The sequence below is a fragment of the Orycteropus afer genome, unplaced genomic scaffold (genome assembly GCF_000298275.1).
Source record: "Orycteropus afer afer isolate SDZICR_OR568_19922 unplaced genomic scaffold, OryAfe1.0 scaffold01497, whole genome shotgun sequence".
Lineage (NCBI taxonomy): Eukaryota > Metazoa > Chordata > Mammalia > Tubulidentata > Orycteropodidae > Orycteropus > Orycteropus afer.
Genome location: NW_006923084.1, coordinates 16108 through 28770, shown reverse-complemented (window position 1 = coordinate 28770; position 12663 = coordinate 16108). Strand labels below are relative to the sequence as shown.

Below are 12663 nucleotides of genomic sequence, written 5' to 3'. Positions count from 1 at the left end.
TTTAAAAGTACTATGTGTTTCAATAACTTGCTTAATCTTTCTCAAAGTACTTGCTATTTATCATTATTATTCATTTTCATAAAGTAATATTCTGTGTGTCAAGTAGCAAATAAAAATATATACCAGCAGTTAACAGCTGAGATTAAAATCTATGCCTTTTTATGAAAGCAATACAACACATTAATCTTTCTACTACTAAACAAATTCTGTTATGAATCTGCAATTCTGAAGGACAGCTATATATTTATGTGTCATTTACATTTAAAATGTCTTTTATAATTCTTTGTGCAGGATAAGAGTGCTATAAATATATTTGAAATCATATTATGTGTTGACATCCACTCTTATTTTTACCTACATACCTATCAGAATCCAGAGATTAGTAATGACAAGTGAGACATCAATTGGAGAATTCATTCTTCTGGGATTTACAGATGACCCAGAGTTATAAGTCTTGATATTCTTTTTTACACTGTTCACACACTTATTGAGTGTAAGTGGAAACATGACCATCATAATATTGACACTGTCAAATGTTTCTTTGAAGACAACCATGTATTTCCATAAATTCTTCCCCAGGAATTTCTCTTTCTTAGAAATTTTATTCACAACAGTCAATATTCCTAGATTTCTAATCAGCATTCCTCCAAGAGACTCGAACTTTTCTTTTCCTATAATGCTTGCATGGCACAAGTAATTTTTATTATTATTATTTTATATTTTTAATCCTTCTGAGTTGAATAGAGATTTTTCTTCGAACAGTCATGTCCTGTAACAACTATGTGGCTATCTGCAAACCTCTATTACACAGCTATTATGAATAACAAAGTTTGTAATCAGTTTCTAGTTGGCTACTTTCCTCCAGTGATTATAGGCCACCAGCTGGACTTCTGTGACTACAAAATTATTGACTCCTCTACCTGGGACTCTACAAATGTTACTGATTACTTACACACACACAAAGTTTCCATTTCTTTTCTTCTCTTTTCTTTTGTTGCCCTAACAGTACTCACACTCATGGTGACTCTGGCCATGGCAATTCTGTCCTACATCACTCACTTGTCTGTCAGTTTGTCCTACTGTGGCAGCTTGAATGTTGCTTATGAGGCTGGAGGCTATGCCGCCAGTATTTCAAATACCAGCAGGGTCACCCCTGGTGCACAGGTTTCAGCAGAGCTTCCAGATTGAGATAGACTAGGAAGAAAGAAGGGGGCACACACTTCTCAAAGAGTGGGTCAGTGAAAATCTCATAAATAGCAGTGAAACACTGTCTGATGATATAGCGCTGGAAGATGAGCCCTTCGGGTTGGAAGGCACTCAAAATATGACTGGTCACATTGACAATAATAAAGAATGAGAAGATGCAAATAACCAAAATAAGAAATGAAATGGTGACATTACAACAGAATCTACTGAAATAAAAAGAATATTATGCAAAATTGTACTCCAACAAATTTCAAAATCCAGAAGAAATAGACAAATTTCTGGAAACACACTACCTAGCTAAACTTACAAATTGAAGTAGAAAATATTAACAGACCCATAACAACAGAAGAAATTGAAGTAGTTGTTAGAAAAAAAAAAAAAAAGGTAGGGGGGATTCTTCTAACAAAAAAAGTCCCAGCCACACAGCTTCACTGGAGAATTCTATCAAACATTCAGATAAAATTTGAAGTGAATTCCATTAAAACTATTCACCTATTCCAGAACATAGAAAAAGAATATTCCCTAGTTAATTCTGTGAAGTCAATGTGACTCTAATACTATAAGGCACGGCAAAAATAACACTAGAAACAGAAAATTATAGGCCAGTGTACCTCATGAATAAAGATTCAAAAATTCTCAACAAAATTCTAGCTAGGAGAATTCAATAGCATATCAAAAACCAAAATACATCATGATGAAATGGGGTTCAAACGAGGCATGCAAGCATGGTTTAACATTAGAAAATCAGGTAATATAATTCACAACATAAATAAAATAGATGAAAAGAATCAATCAATTCAGGAAAGAATCAATTAATGCAAGAGAGACATTTGATAAAATCCAACATGCTTTCTTGATTTTTTTTTAAAAAAGATAGCAAAATAATAATAGAAGATAAATTCTTCAACATAATTAGGGGCATATGTACAAAATCAACAGCCAACATTATTCCCAGTGGAGAGATATTGAAGGAATTCCCCTTGAGAATGGAAAGGAAATAAGGAAGCACCTTATCAAAAGTCTTATTCAAGATTGTACTGGAAGTCCTAGCTAATACAATAATGCAAGAAAGAAAAATAAAGAACATCAAAATTGGTAAGGAAGAGGTAAAACTATCCCTATTTGCAGATGGCATGATCCTAAACACAGAAAATCCCAGAGGTACCACAAGAAACTTACTTAAAGTAGTAGAAAGATTCAGCACAGAATAAGGGTACAAGATCAACACACAAAAATCACTTGGATTCCTCTACATTAACAAAAAGAACTCTGAAAAGGAAATCAGAAAAACCATTTACAACAGCCCCAAAATGATAAAATACTTAGGAATGAATCTAACTAGGTTTTAAAATACTTATACTAAAAAACTTAAAAAAAATACTCCCACAAGAAACCAAAAGAGAGCTTCATAAATGGAAAAACATATCATGCTCATGGATAGGAATATTCAACCTCATGAAAATGTCAATACTACTTAAAGTGATCCATAAATATAATGCAATCACAAACCAATTCCAACAACATTCTTTAGCAAAACAGAAAAAACTAATCTCCAAGTGTAGATGGTAAGTAAAGAAGTCCCATATACTAGAGCATTTATTTATTCATTTATTTTAAAGAAAAAAGTAGGTAGCCTCACAGTTCCCAATTTCAGACTACTATGAGCTCTGGTAGCTGAAGGCACTTGACTGCTAACCAGAAGGCTGGTAGTTCAAACCCACCAGGCACTCTTCAGAAGGAAGATGGGGCAATCTACTTCCGTAGTGATACTGTCTCAGGAACCCAAGGAGGGGTCGCTATGAGTCGGGTTCGACTCGATGGCACATAACAACAACAATAATACAGCTATAGTAGTCAAAAGAGCCTGTTACTGGTACATTGACAGAATCCCAAAATAAACCCATCCACCTATGGATAGTTGATTTTTGACAAAGGGTCTAAGTGCATTAAATGAGGACTAGATAGTCTCTTTAGTAAATGGTGCTGGCAATGCTAGATGTCCACTTGCAGAAAAATGAAACAAGATACCTACTCACACTATACACAAAAACTAATTCAAAATGGATCAAAGACCTAAATATTAAACTTAAAACAATACAGTTCATGGAAGAAAGTATAGGGACAAAGTTAGGGACCCTAATTTATGGTATAAATAAAATATTAAACATAACTAATAATATACATACAGCAGAAGATAAATTAGATAACTGGGACTTCATAAAAATTAAGTATTTATGCTCATCCAAAAAATTTCCTCAAAAGACTGAATATAGAACAAACAGACTGGGGGAACAAAAAATAAAGAAATTGTTAATGACTTATCTGGCAAGGTTCTCCCAAAAACTTATAGAAAACTTGAACACTTCAAGAAAAAGACAAACAAACCAATTAAAAAGTGGGCAAAAGACGTGAACTGACACTTGACCAAAGAAGACATGCAAGTGATTAACAAACACATGAAGATATGCTTATCATTAGCCATTGGAGTGATGCAAATTAAAACCATAGTTATGTACCCTCTCACCCCAGCAATAATAGGACTTAGCAAAAAACAGAAAACAGCAAATGTTGGCAAAGTTACAGAGAGTTTGCAACTCTTATACGCTACTGTTGGGATTGTAAATCATCTATGGAAAACAGTCTGACAATTCCTTAAAAATATAGAAAGCATAATATCACATGGTCCAGGAATCCCAGTCCTAGGCATATATCCTAAAGAAACAACAGCTGTGATAGGAAGAAACATGTACACATCTATATTCATTGCAGCATTATTCACAATAGTAAAAAGGTGGAAACAACCAAGTGTCCATCACTGGAGGGAAGATAAATTGATGTACATACATACAATGGAATACTATGTAATGACAAAGGAAAATAATGAACCTGTGAAACATGTCACGACATGGATGGATCTGGAAAACATTATGCTGAGTGAAATAAGTCACTCATAAAAGGACAAGCACTGTATGAGATTACTATTTATTTATTTATTTTAAAGTTAAGTATAGGTTACAGACAGAAAGAAACATTCTTTGATGTACCAGGGAAAACAGAGGGAGGGAGGAAGAATCAGTAATTAGATAGTAAAAAACAAGCAAAACACAACTCACTGCTGTTGAGTTGGATCTGACTCGCAGCAACTGCTCCTTGGGTTTCCGAGGTCGTATCAATATGGTAATAGATTGTCCAGTCTTCCTTCTGAGGAGTGGCAGGAAGTAAAAAAGTAGAGGTCATTGTTTTCAGATATAACATAAATTTGTTAATTGTATTATAAACAAGACTTATGGATTTAAAATGGGATTGATGGTACAATTTAGGAAATTAATTTCTGGTGGAAGAGTCACTGCCAGTGGCAAAGGATGAAGGATAAGGATGCATAAATCCAGGCAGGATGTGAGATCTCAAAGCTAAAAATATTTTATAAGTTAATATCTGAATAACACATTAGAATATAAATAGATGCAGGGAGGAGATTAGATGATGAATGGAGTCAAGACAGAGGATGGATCCAACTTTAAGATGGAGGATGCAGACAGAGGATAAAGGCAGGATGTCAAGTGGACACAAGAAAAAAGATAATAGCTGGAAACATGATTGTGGATGGATACAAGATGGAGGAAGGAGATAAGATAGTGGTGGAGTCAGGACGGAAGATGGAAAATAGAGACAAGATGAATAATGGAAAAAAGATACAAAGTGGAGGCAAGATGAAGGGTGGATATAGGATAGAATTACATGTGTTGTTTTGTTGTTAGGTGCCGTCGAGTCAGCTCTGACTCATAGCGACCCTATGTACGACAGAATGAGACACTGCCCAGTCCTGGTCCAACCTCACAATCCTTGTTATTGTTGTTGTTGTTAGGTGTCGTTGAGTCATTTCCAACTCATAGTGACCCCATGCACAGCAGAATGAAACACTGCCCGATCCCGCGCCAGCTCCATGATCCCTGCTATACTTGAGTACATCATCGCAGTCACTGTGTCAATCAATCTCATTGAAGGCCTCCCTCTCTTTCGTGGATCCTCCACCCTACCAAGCATGACATCTTCTCCAAGGAATGGTCCCTTCTGACAACATGACCAAAATAGGTGAGACTATATCTCTGTACTGATGCTAGAACTCTAATGGAGATGATGGTTTCATGAGACTGCTAGTCCACTATCATCTTGTTGTTGCTACTGTTATGTGCCCTGAAGTCATACCTGCACTCATAGTGACCCCTCCTTGGGTTTCTGAGGTGGTATCACTAGGGAAGTAGATTGCTCAACCTTCTTTCTGAGAAGTGGCTAGTGGGTTTGAACCGCCAGCCTTCTGGTTAACAGTCAAATGTCTTAGGCAGTAAGCTACAAGAGCTCCTGCTATCATATCAGGTTATATTATTATTTTTATTTATTTATTTATTTTTCTTCCCTAAGCATTGCCTTTTTTTGTAAGCTTTGGACTAGTTTCCAGATATCTGAAAAAAATTTGTCCCATTACTTTTGCCAGTTTAATGATTACATTATATAACCCAAAGTAATTTTTTTTTAAATTTGATGGTGTCCAATTTAGCTATATTTTCCTTTGTGAATAATGCACAAAAAATGACTCTAAAAGGAGGTAACAAAGTTTTCTTTCTTCTGTTACTTTTATGCAGAGATTCATTTCAGTCTTTCTATCTTGAAAAAAATAACATTAAAAAAGATTTTGGTCAAATAATACAGGGTATATACAGTGTTCAGTAGTCAGGAATTCCCTGGCTGATATTGGCATTTTCATGAAACATTTCCAAATGCATCCACATTATTATGTTTCATTGTGTTTTCATAACTACTTGAATAATCTGAAAGCACTCTTTACCAATGTTGACTTCTAGTTTCCCAAAATCTCCCTGTTGTATAAAAAAAGAGACACTGCTTTGGCTTTGATTAGCATGATAGAGCATAGACTACATAATCAGATATCCATGACAGCATAACTTACTACCTGGAATCAATTATGATACTATCAAAATTTACCATAAAATATACAATACTGGATGACATTATTTTGTTTATTCTCTCTAAATCTAAGAATGATATTTATTTGATATTTATTTGAAGAAAGCTGATTTTTTTTTTTTTTTTTTACTAAGTCACTCATATAAAAGTTAGGAAAAACCTCAGTTCTACTCAGAACTCTGTTTATTCCTTGAATTTTGCCCCATATCATCACTAGTTTCGATTCCTTCAAAACCTCAATTAATTTCCAACATTGTACTTTATGTTTTCTCATTGAAATGTAGTGGAGTACTGAGATGAATCTCTCTTCACATAAAATAATGTGCAGAAAAATACTTTGAAAAATAATCAAGATATCATTCTTTCATCACTCTTTCCCTTTTCATCATGCAAAGCGTAAAATCTTAGGTAGAATTCTGTATTCCTCCAACAAGTAATTTCTCCCAAAGGAACCCAATCTAAAAGTGTTGCCAAAATTAATCGCACTGAAGATTCATTAGTATTTTATTTATTTTATTTTTTTTATTTTCTGTCTCCAGGGATGTTTTTATCATGCTGTTCTTGTTAGGTGCCACCAAGTTGCTTCCAACTCACAGTGACCCTATGCATAGCAGAATGAAACACTGTCCAGTCCTGTGCCAGCTTCATGATCCTTGCTATACCTGAGGCCATCATTACAGCCCCTGTGTCAATCCATCTTGCTGAGGACCTTCCCATTCTTCATTGACCCTCCACTTTACCAAGCATGATATCCTTCCCCAGGGAATGGTTCCTCCTGACAACATGATCAAAGTAGGTGAGACAAAGTCTGGCCATTCTCACTTCTAAGGAGCATTCTGCCCACACTTCTTCCGGGATAGATCTGTTAGTCTTTTTAGCAGTCCATGGTATGCTTAGCATCCTTGTCCAGCACCACAACTCAAAAGCATCAACTCTTATTGAGTCTTCTTTATTCATTGTCCAGCTCTCACATGCATAAGAGGTGAATGAAAATACCATGGCTTGGGTTAAGCACACCTTAGTCTTCAAGGAAACATCTTTGCTTTTTATCATATTGAAAGATTCTATGTACAAAATATTGAATGATGCAGGAAACATCAAAAGAAGATGGATGAAATACACAGAGTCACTGTACCAAAAAAAATTGGTTGATGTTTTCCATTTCAGGAGGTGGCATAAGATCAAGATCTAATGGTACTGAAGGAAGAAGTCAAGGGTTCACTGAATGAATCGGTAAAGAAGAAGGCTCTAGGACTTGACATAATGCCCACTGAGATGTTTCAAGAAATGGATGCCACTCTGGAGGCACTCACTTGGCTATGCCCAGAGACTTGGGAGCCAGCTATCTGGCCAGCTGACAGCAAGAGATCCATATTTGTACCTGTTCCAAAGAAAGGTGATCTCCCAGAATGTGAATATTATTGAACAATATAATTATTATCACACACAAGTAAAATCTTACAGAAGATAATTAAAAAACAGTTTCACCAGTATATTGACAGAGAACTTCCAGAAATGCAGGTTGGATTCAGAAGAGGATGTGCAATGAGAGATATCAGTGCTGATGTCAGATGGATCTTAGCTGAAACCAAAGAATACCAGACAGATGTTTACTTGTGTTTTATTGACAGCAAAAGCATTCAATTGTATGAATCATAACAAATTTTGGATAACATTAAGAAAAATGGGAATTCCAAAACACTTAATTGAATTCATGAGATACCTGTACATAGACCTGGAGGCTGTCATTCTAAAAGAACAAGGGCATACTGCACGGTTTATAATCAGGAAAAGAGTGTGTCAGGGTTGTATCCTTTCACCATACTTATACAATGTTTATGCTAAGCATATAATCCGAAAAACTGGATTATATGAATAAGAATGTGGCATCAGGATTGGAGGAAGACTCATTAACAACCTGTGATACACAGATGACACAACTTTGTTTGCTGAAAGTGAGGATAACTTGAAGTTTTTATTATATTTCCCTGAAAAACAATATGTCCTTGAATGTGTATTTCCAAAACACATTGAAAATATGTGTTTCTTGGAAATATATTGTTGGAAAACTTAGTCAGCAATGTCAGAAAAATAAAAAAAAAATGCATGACATTTAAATATAAGAAATAATATTTTAGTAAATATACTGAATGGATTTTTCCATTCTCACAGATCCAGTTTTCAGATTGAGAAATTGATTGTTTATAAGAATGAGGACTCTGCATAGACTGATTACATTTTATATATTGAGTGTCAATGCAAAAGTGATTTGTTTAATAAAAGTTGTAAATATGAAGGAAGTCTCTTCTACTGAAAAAATATGTTTCTCTTATTATAAATATTCAGCAAAATCTTTGTTTAAAGTATGACTCAAATCCATCAAAGACAATCACGAAAGTAAGTATGTATCCTCTTTATCTACGTTACTATTTCTCCTTCCAAATGATGGAACACTAAAATTATGCTCTTTGCATTGCACCATATGGGCATTTTTCCATTGTCTGCATATTTTATCTTATTATTTTATTATTTATTTATCTTATTATTTTATCTTCCTAAATTTGATCACACAAACCTCAAGATGAAATAAGGTAGTATTTTTTTAGTCAAATATCAGCTGGTCTGACTCTGTATACTCATTTCAGAAGCAGGATACATTGTCAGATCCATTCCATTGTCATCTACCCACTTCTTGACCCCTCAAACATTGACAATGTTTATTAACTTAGATTATTCTCACAGTTCACTCAATATTCACTGAGGCTATCCCTCTCTTCCTAGTACTGGAAATAGCAGACCATGTTCAAGTACCAGTTGATTATCCTTCAGGACAATAAGCATCTGCCTAACTATGATTCTAAAATTCTCCTTACCTAAACTTCCTCTTACGTCAACAAATGTCAGTACTAGTATCTAGATCAATCAGTACTGACTAACTCAAAATAACTGTTGTTATGAATATGGAAGTTAACCACATATAGCTTCTGAATCATGAAGCCAGCTCTAATATGGGCTGGGTACAATTTGTACAATTATTAATTCATTATTATTTCATCACATGAAATTGAACCTGAAGCTGTGTTAAGTACTGTAAATTGTACAGAAGGAGGCATATATGGGTGCTACCCTATCTGCTATATACTGACTATGTGACTTTGGGCAAGTTTTATAATCTTTTTCTACTTCAATTTCTTTATATTAAAAATATGCCTGTTAGTAAGGCCTGCCCACAGTATTATAGAACAAAGGATAATAACTTTATAGATTTTTGCTATAATGTATGATATATAAAACTATTATATTTTATGTTATATGATATATTATTGTTGTTTTTGTTATTATGTATCTCGGGACATAATATATGTCCTGCTTCCCACTACATCATTAGAAACAACACCTTGCAAAACAAGAGATACATTTTTGAAAGTAGGGCTTGATAAAGTCTGACTTATGCATCAGTATTCAGAAATTACATATTTATTTTTAATGGGAATAATCTGATTTCACTCAGTTTATATTTTATATAGTGAAGAAATCTAAAGATAACTTTTTCATTGTGGCCTTATTAATTGAAAATGACTGTCACTGTGTATTTTCTAGGTTAAGTCACAGATGCATTAATAAGAATTAATGAGGTTGAAGACAAAGACTTCAGTACTTCTTTGGAAAGGGATCAATAGGAAAAAAAGATCAAAACAAAACAAAGAAAGTCTAAGGTTCATGTGGGATAGCACCAAGAAGAATAACCTATATGTAATCAGAATTAAAGAACAGGAAGAGATAAATAAAACCACGAAAAATTGTCAAAGATTTATTGAAAGATAATTTCTCTGATATGGTGAAAGATGAGAACATATCCACTCAAGAAGCCCAATGAACCCCAAACAGGAGAGATCCCCCCAAAAAATTACCCAGACATATCATCATCAAACTCACCAAAACCAAAGACAATGAAAGAATCCTGAAAACAGCACAGGAAGAATGAAAAGTTAACTGCAAAGGGCAACTGATAAGACTAAGCTCTTATTTCATGGCAGAAACTAGGCAGGCAAGAAGGCAATGGGATGGTGTGTATAAAACATCAAAAGACAAAACTTTTCCAAACAAGAATTATATTGTTGTTGTTGTTGCTGTTATATGCCATCAAGTCAGACCCAATTCATAGTGACCCCTCCTTGGGTTTCTGAGGCAGTATCACTATGGAAGTATATTACCCCATCTTCCTTCCAAGGAGTGGCTGGTGGGTTTGAACCACCAGACTTCTGGTTAGCAGTCAAGTGCCCTAGGCACTATTGTCCCTCAAACATGATGGTGGAATTAGAACATTTTCATATGAGCAGAAATTAAGGGGATTTGTTAAAACTAGTCCAACCTTACAAGAGATGCTAAAGGGAGTCCTTTGGATAGAGAACCAACAACAGCAAACAACAACTGATCATTAACATACGTGATGACATAGCCTAGAAACTGACCCAGTTTTGGAAGTATCCAAAGTGAAATAAGCTTACAAGATTGTAAACAGGGAAGAAGAGACATAAATGGGCAAATGAGGACAACTATAAAACAAAAAGAGAAAAAAAAAATAGTGTACATACAGAATTTCTAAATGGTGAGGAAGTCAAGACAATTGCTACATAGAACAAACTTTTCTAAACTTGGGTAGAAAATTATAAATCACAGGGTAATTTCAAAGAAATTATCAGAATAAAAAAGAGGACAAGCACAAATACTTAGCAAATGCTAAACCAATAGCAACAAAGGAAATAATAATACAATTCATAAACAAAATGAGCTCAGCACAGAAAATTTTGTGGGACAAAGAATCAGCAACACCACAAAGTAACACATAACAATATGAAAGCAACAAATTCATACTTGTCATTAATTACCCTGAATGTAAGCGGTTTAAATCCACTACTCAAGTGATAAAGAGTTTTAAACTAGATAAGAAAACATGATCCATCAATATGGTCTCTACAAGAGACACACCTTAGAGACAAGGATAAAAATAGACTAAAAATCAAAGGTTGGAAAAAAAATGTATGAAGCAAATGGCAATCAAAAAAGAACAGGAGTGGCAATATTAATTTCTGATCAAATTGACTTTAAGACAAAAACCACCATACAAGACAAGGTAGGACATTACACAATGATTAAAGGATCGATTGAACAAGAGGACATACCTATAATAAATATCTATGGACCCAATGAAAGAGCCCCAAAATACATAAATCAGACTTTAACAGAATTGAAAAGACAAATAGATGACTCTACAGTACTAGTAGGAGATTTTAATATACCACTTTCAGTGAAACATTGAACAACTGAAAAGAAACTCAACAAAGACTCAGAAGAAATAAATACAATCCACCAACTTGACCTTATAGACATCTATGGAACACTTTACCCAACAACAGCACAATACACATTCTTTTCCAATGTTCATGGAATAATCTCCATGATAGACCATATGTTAGGCCATAAAGCAAGCCTTAATAAATTTTAAAACATTGAAATACTGCAAAGTATCTCTTCAGATCATGATGTTATAAAATTAGAAATCAAAAATAGGAAGATGAATGGAAAAAGAGCAAACACATAGAAATTGAATAACACTCTATTTAAAAATAACTGAGTAATAGAAGAAATTAAAAAAAATGAAAGGAAAAAAATTCCTTGAATCAAATGAGAATGAAAACACAACATACCAAAATCTTAGGGGCACAGCAAAAGCAGAGATCAGAGACCAATTTATAGCAATAAATGTATGCATCAAAAAAGAGGAAAGAGCAAAAATCAACACCTAAACTCAACATCTCCAACTATTAGTAAAAGAGCAGCAAAAAAGCCTACCATTACCAGAAGAAAAGAAATAATAAAGATTCAAGCAGAAATAAATGAAACAGAAAATGGGAAGACAATAGAAAAATAAAAAATCAAGACTAGAATTTGGTTTTTGAAAAGATTAATAAAATTGACAAGCCACTGGTAAATTTAACAAAGAAAAAATAATTCTACCAAACATGCAGAGAAGAACTGACACTAATCCTAATCAAACTATTCCAAGATGCAGAAAAAGATGGAATCCTCTCAAATTAATTTTATGAAGCAAGCATAACCTTGATACCAAACCCAGGCAGACCCATCACTAAAAAGGAAAACTACAGACCAACATCCCTCATGAATACAGATGCAAAAATCTTCAATAAAATCCTAGCCAATAGACTCCAACAACATCTAAAAAAAAAAAAAAAATACAGTATGACCAAGTGGGGTTCATACCAGGTATGCAAGGATGGTTCAACATTAGCAAAACAATCAATATCATCTGTCACATAAATAAAACAAAGGATAAGAAACACATGATCATATCAATTGATGCAGACAAGACATTTGATAAAATCCAACACCCATTGTTAATAAAAACTCTCAGAAAAATAGGAATAGAAGAGAAATTCTTCACCATAATAAAGG

At 34.2% G+C, this 12663-nt stretch overlaps 2 pseudogenes; both read left to right on the top strand.

Moving 5' to 3' along the window:
- Window positions 1-385: 385 nt before the first annotated feature.
- Window positions 386-1755, top strand: LOC103213274 (annotated as a pseudogene).
- A 150-nt stretch (window positions 1756-1905) lies between these two features.
- Window positions 1906-12663, top strand: part of LOC103213273 — a 16433-nt pseudogene continuing 5675 nt past the window's right edge.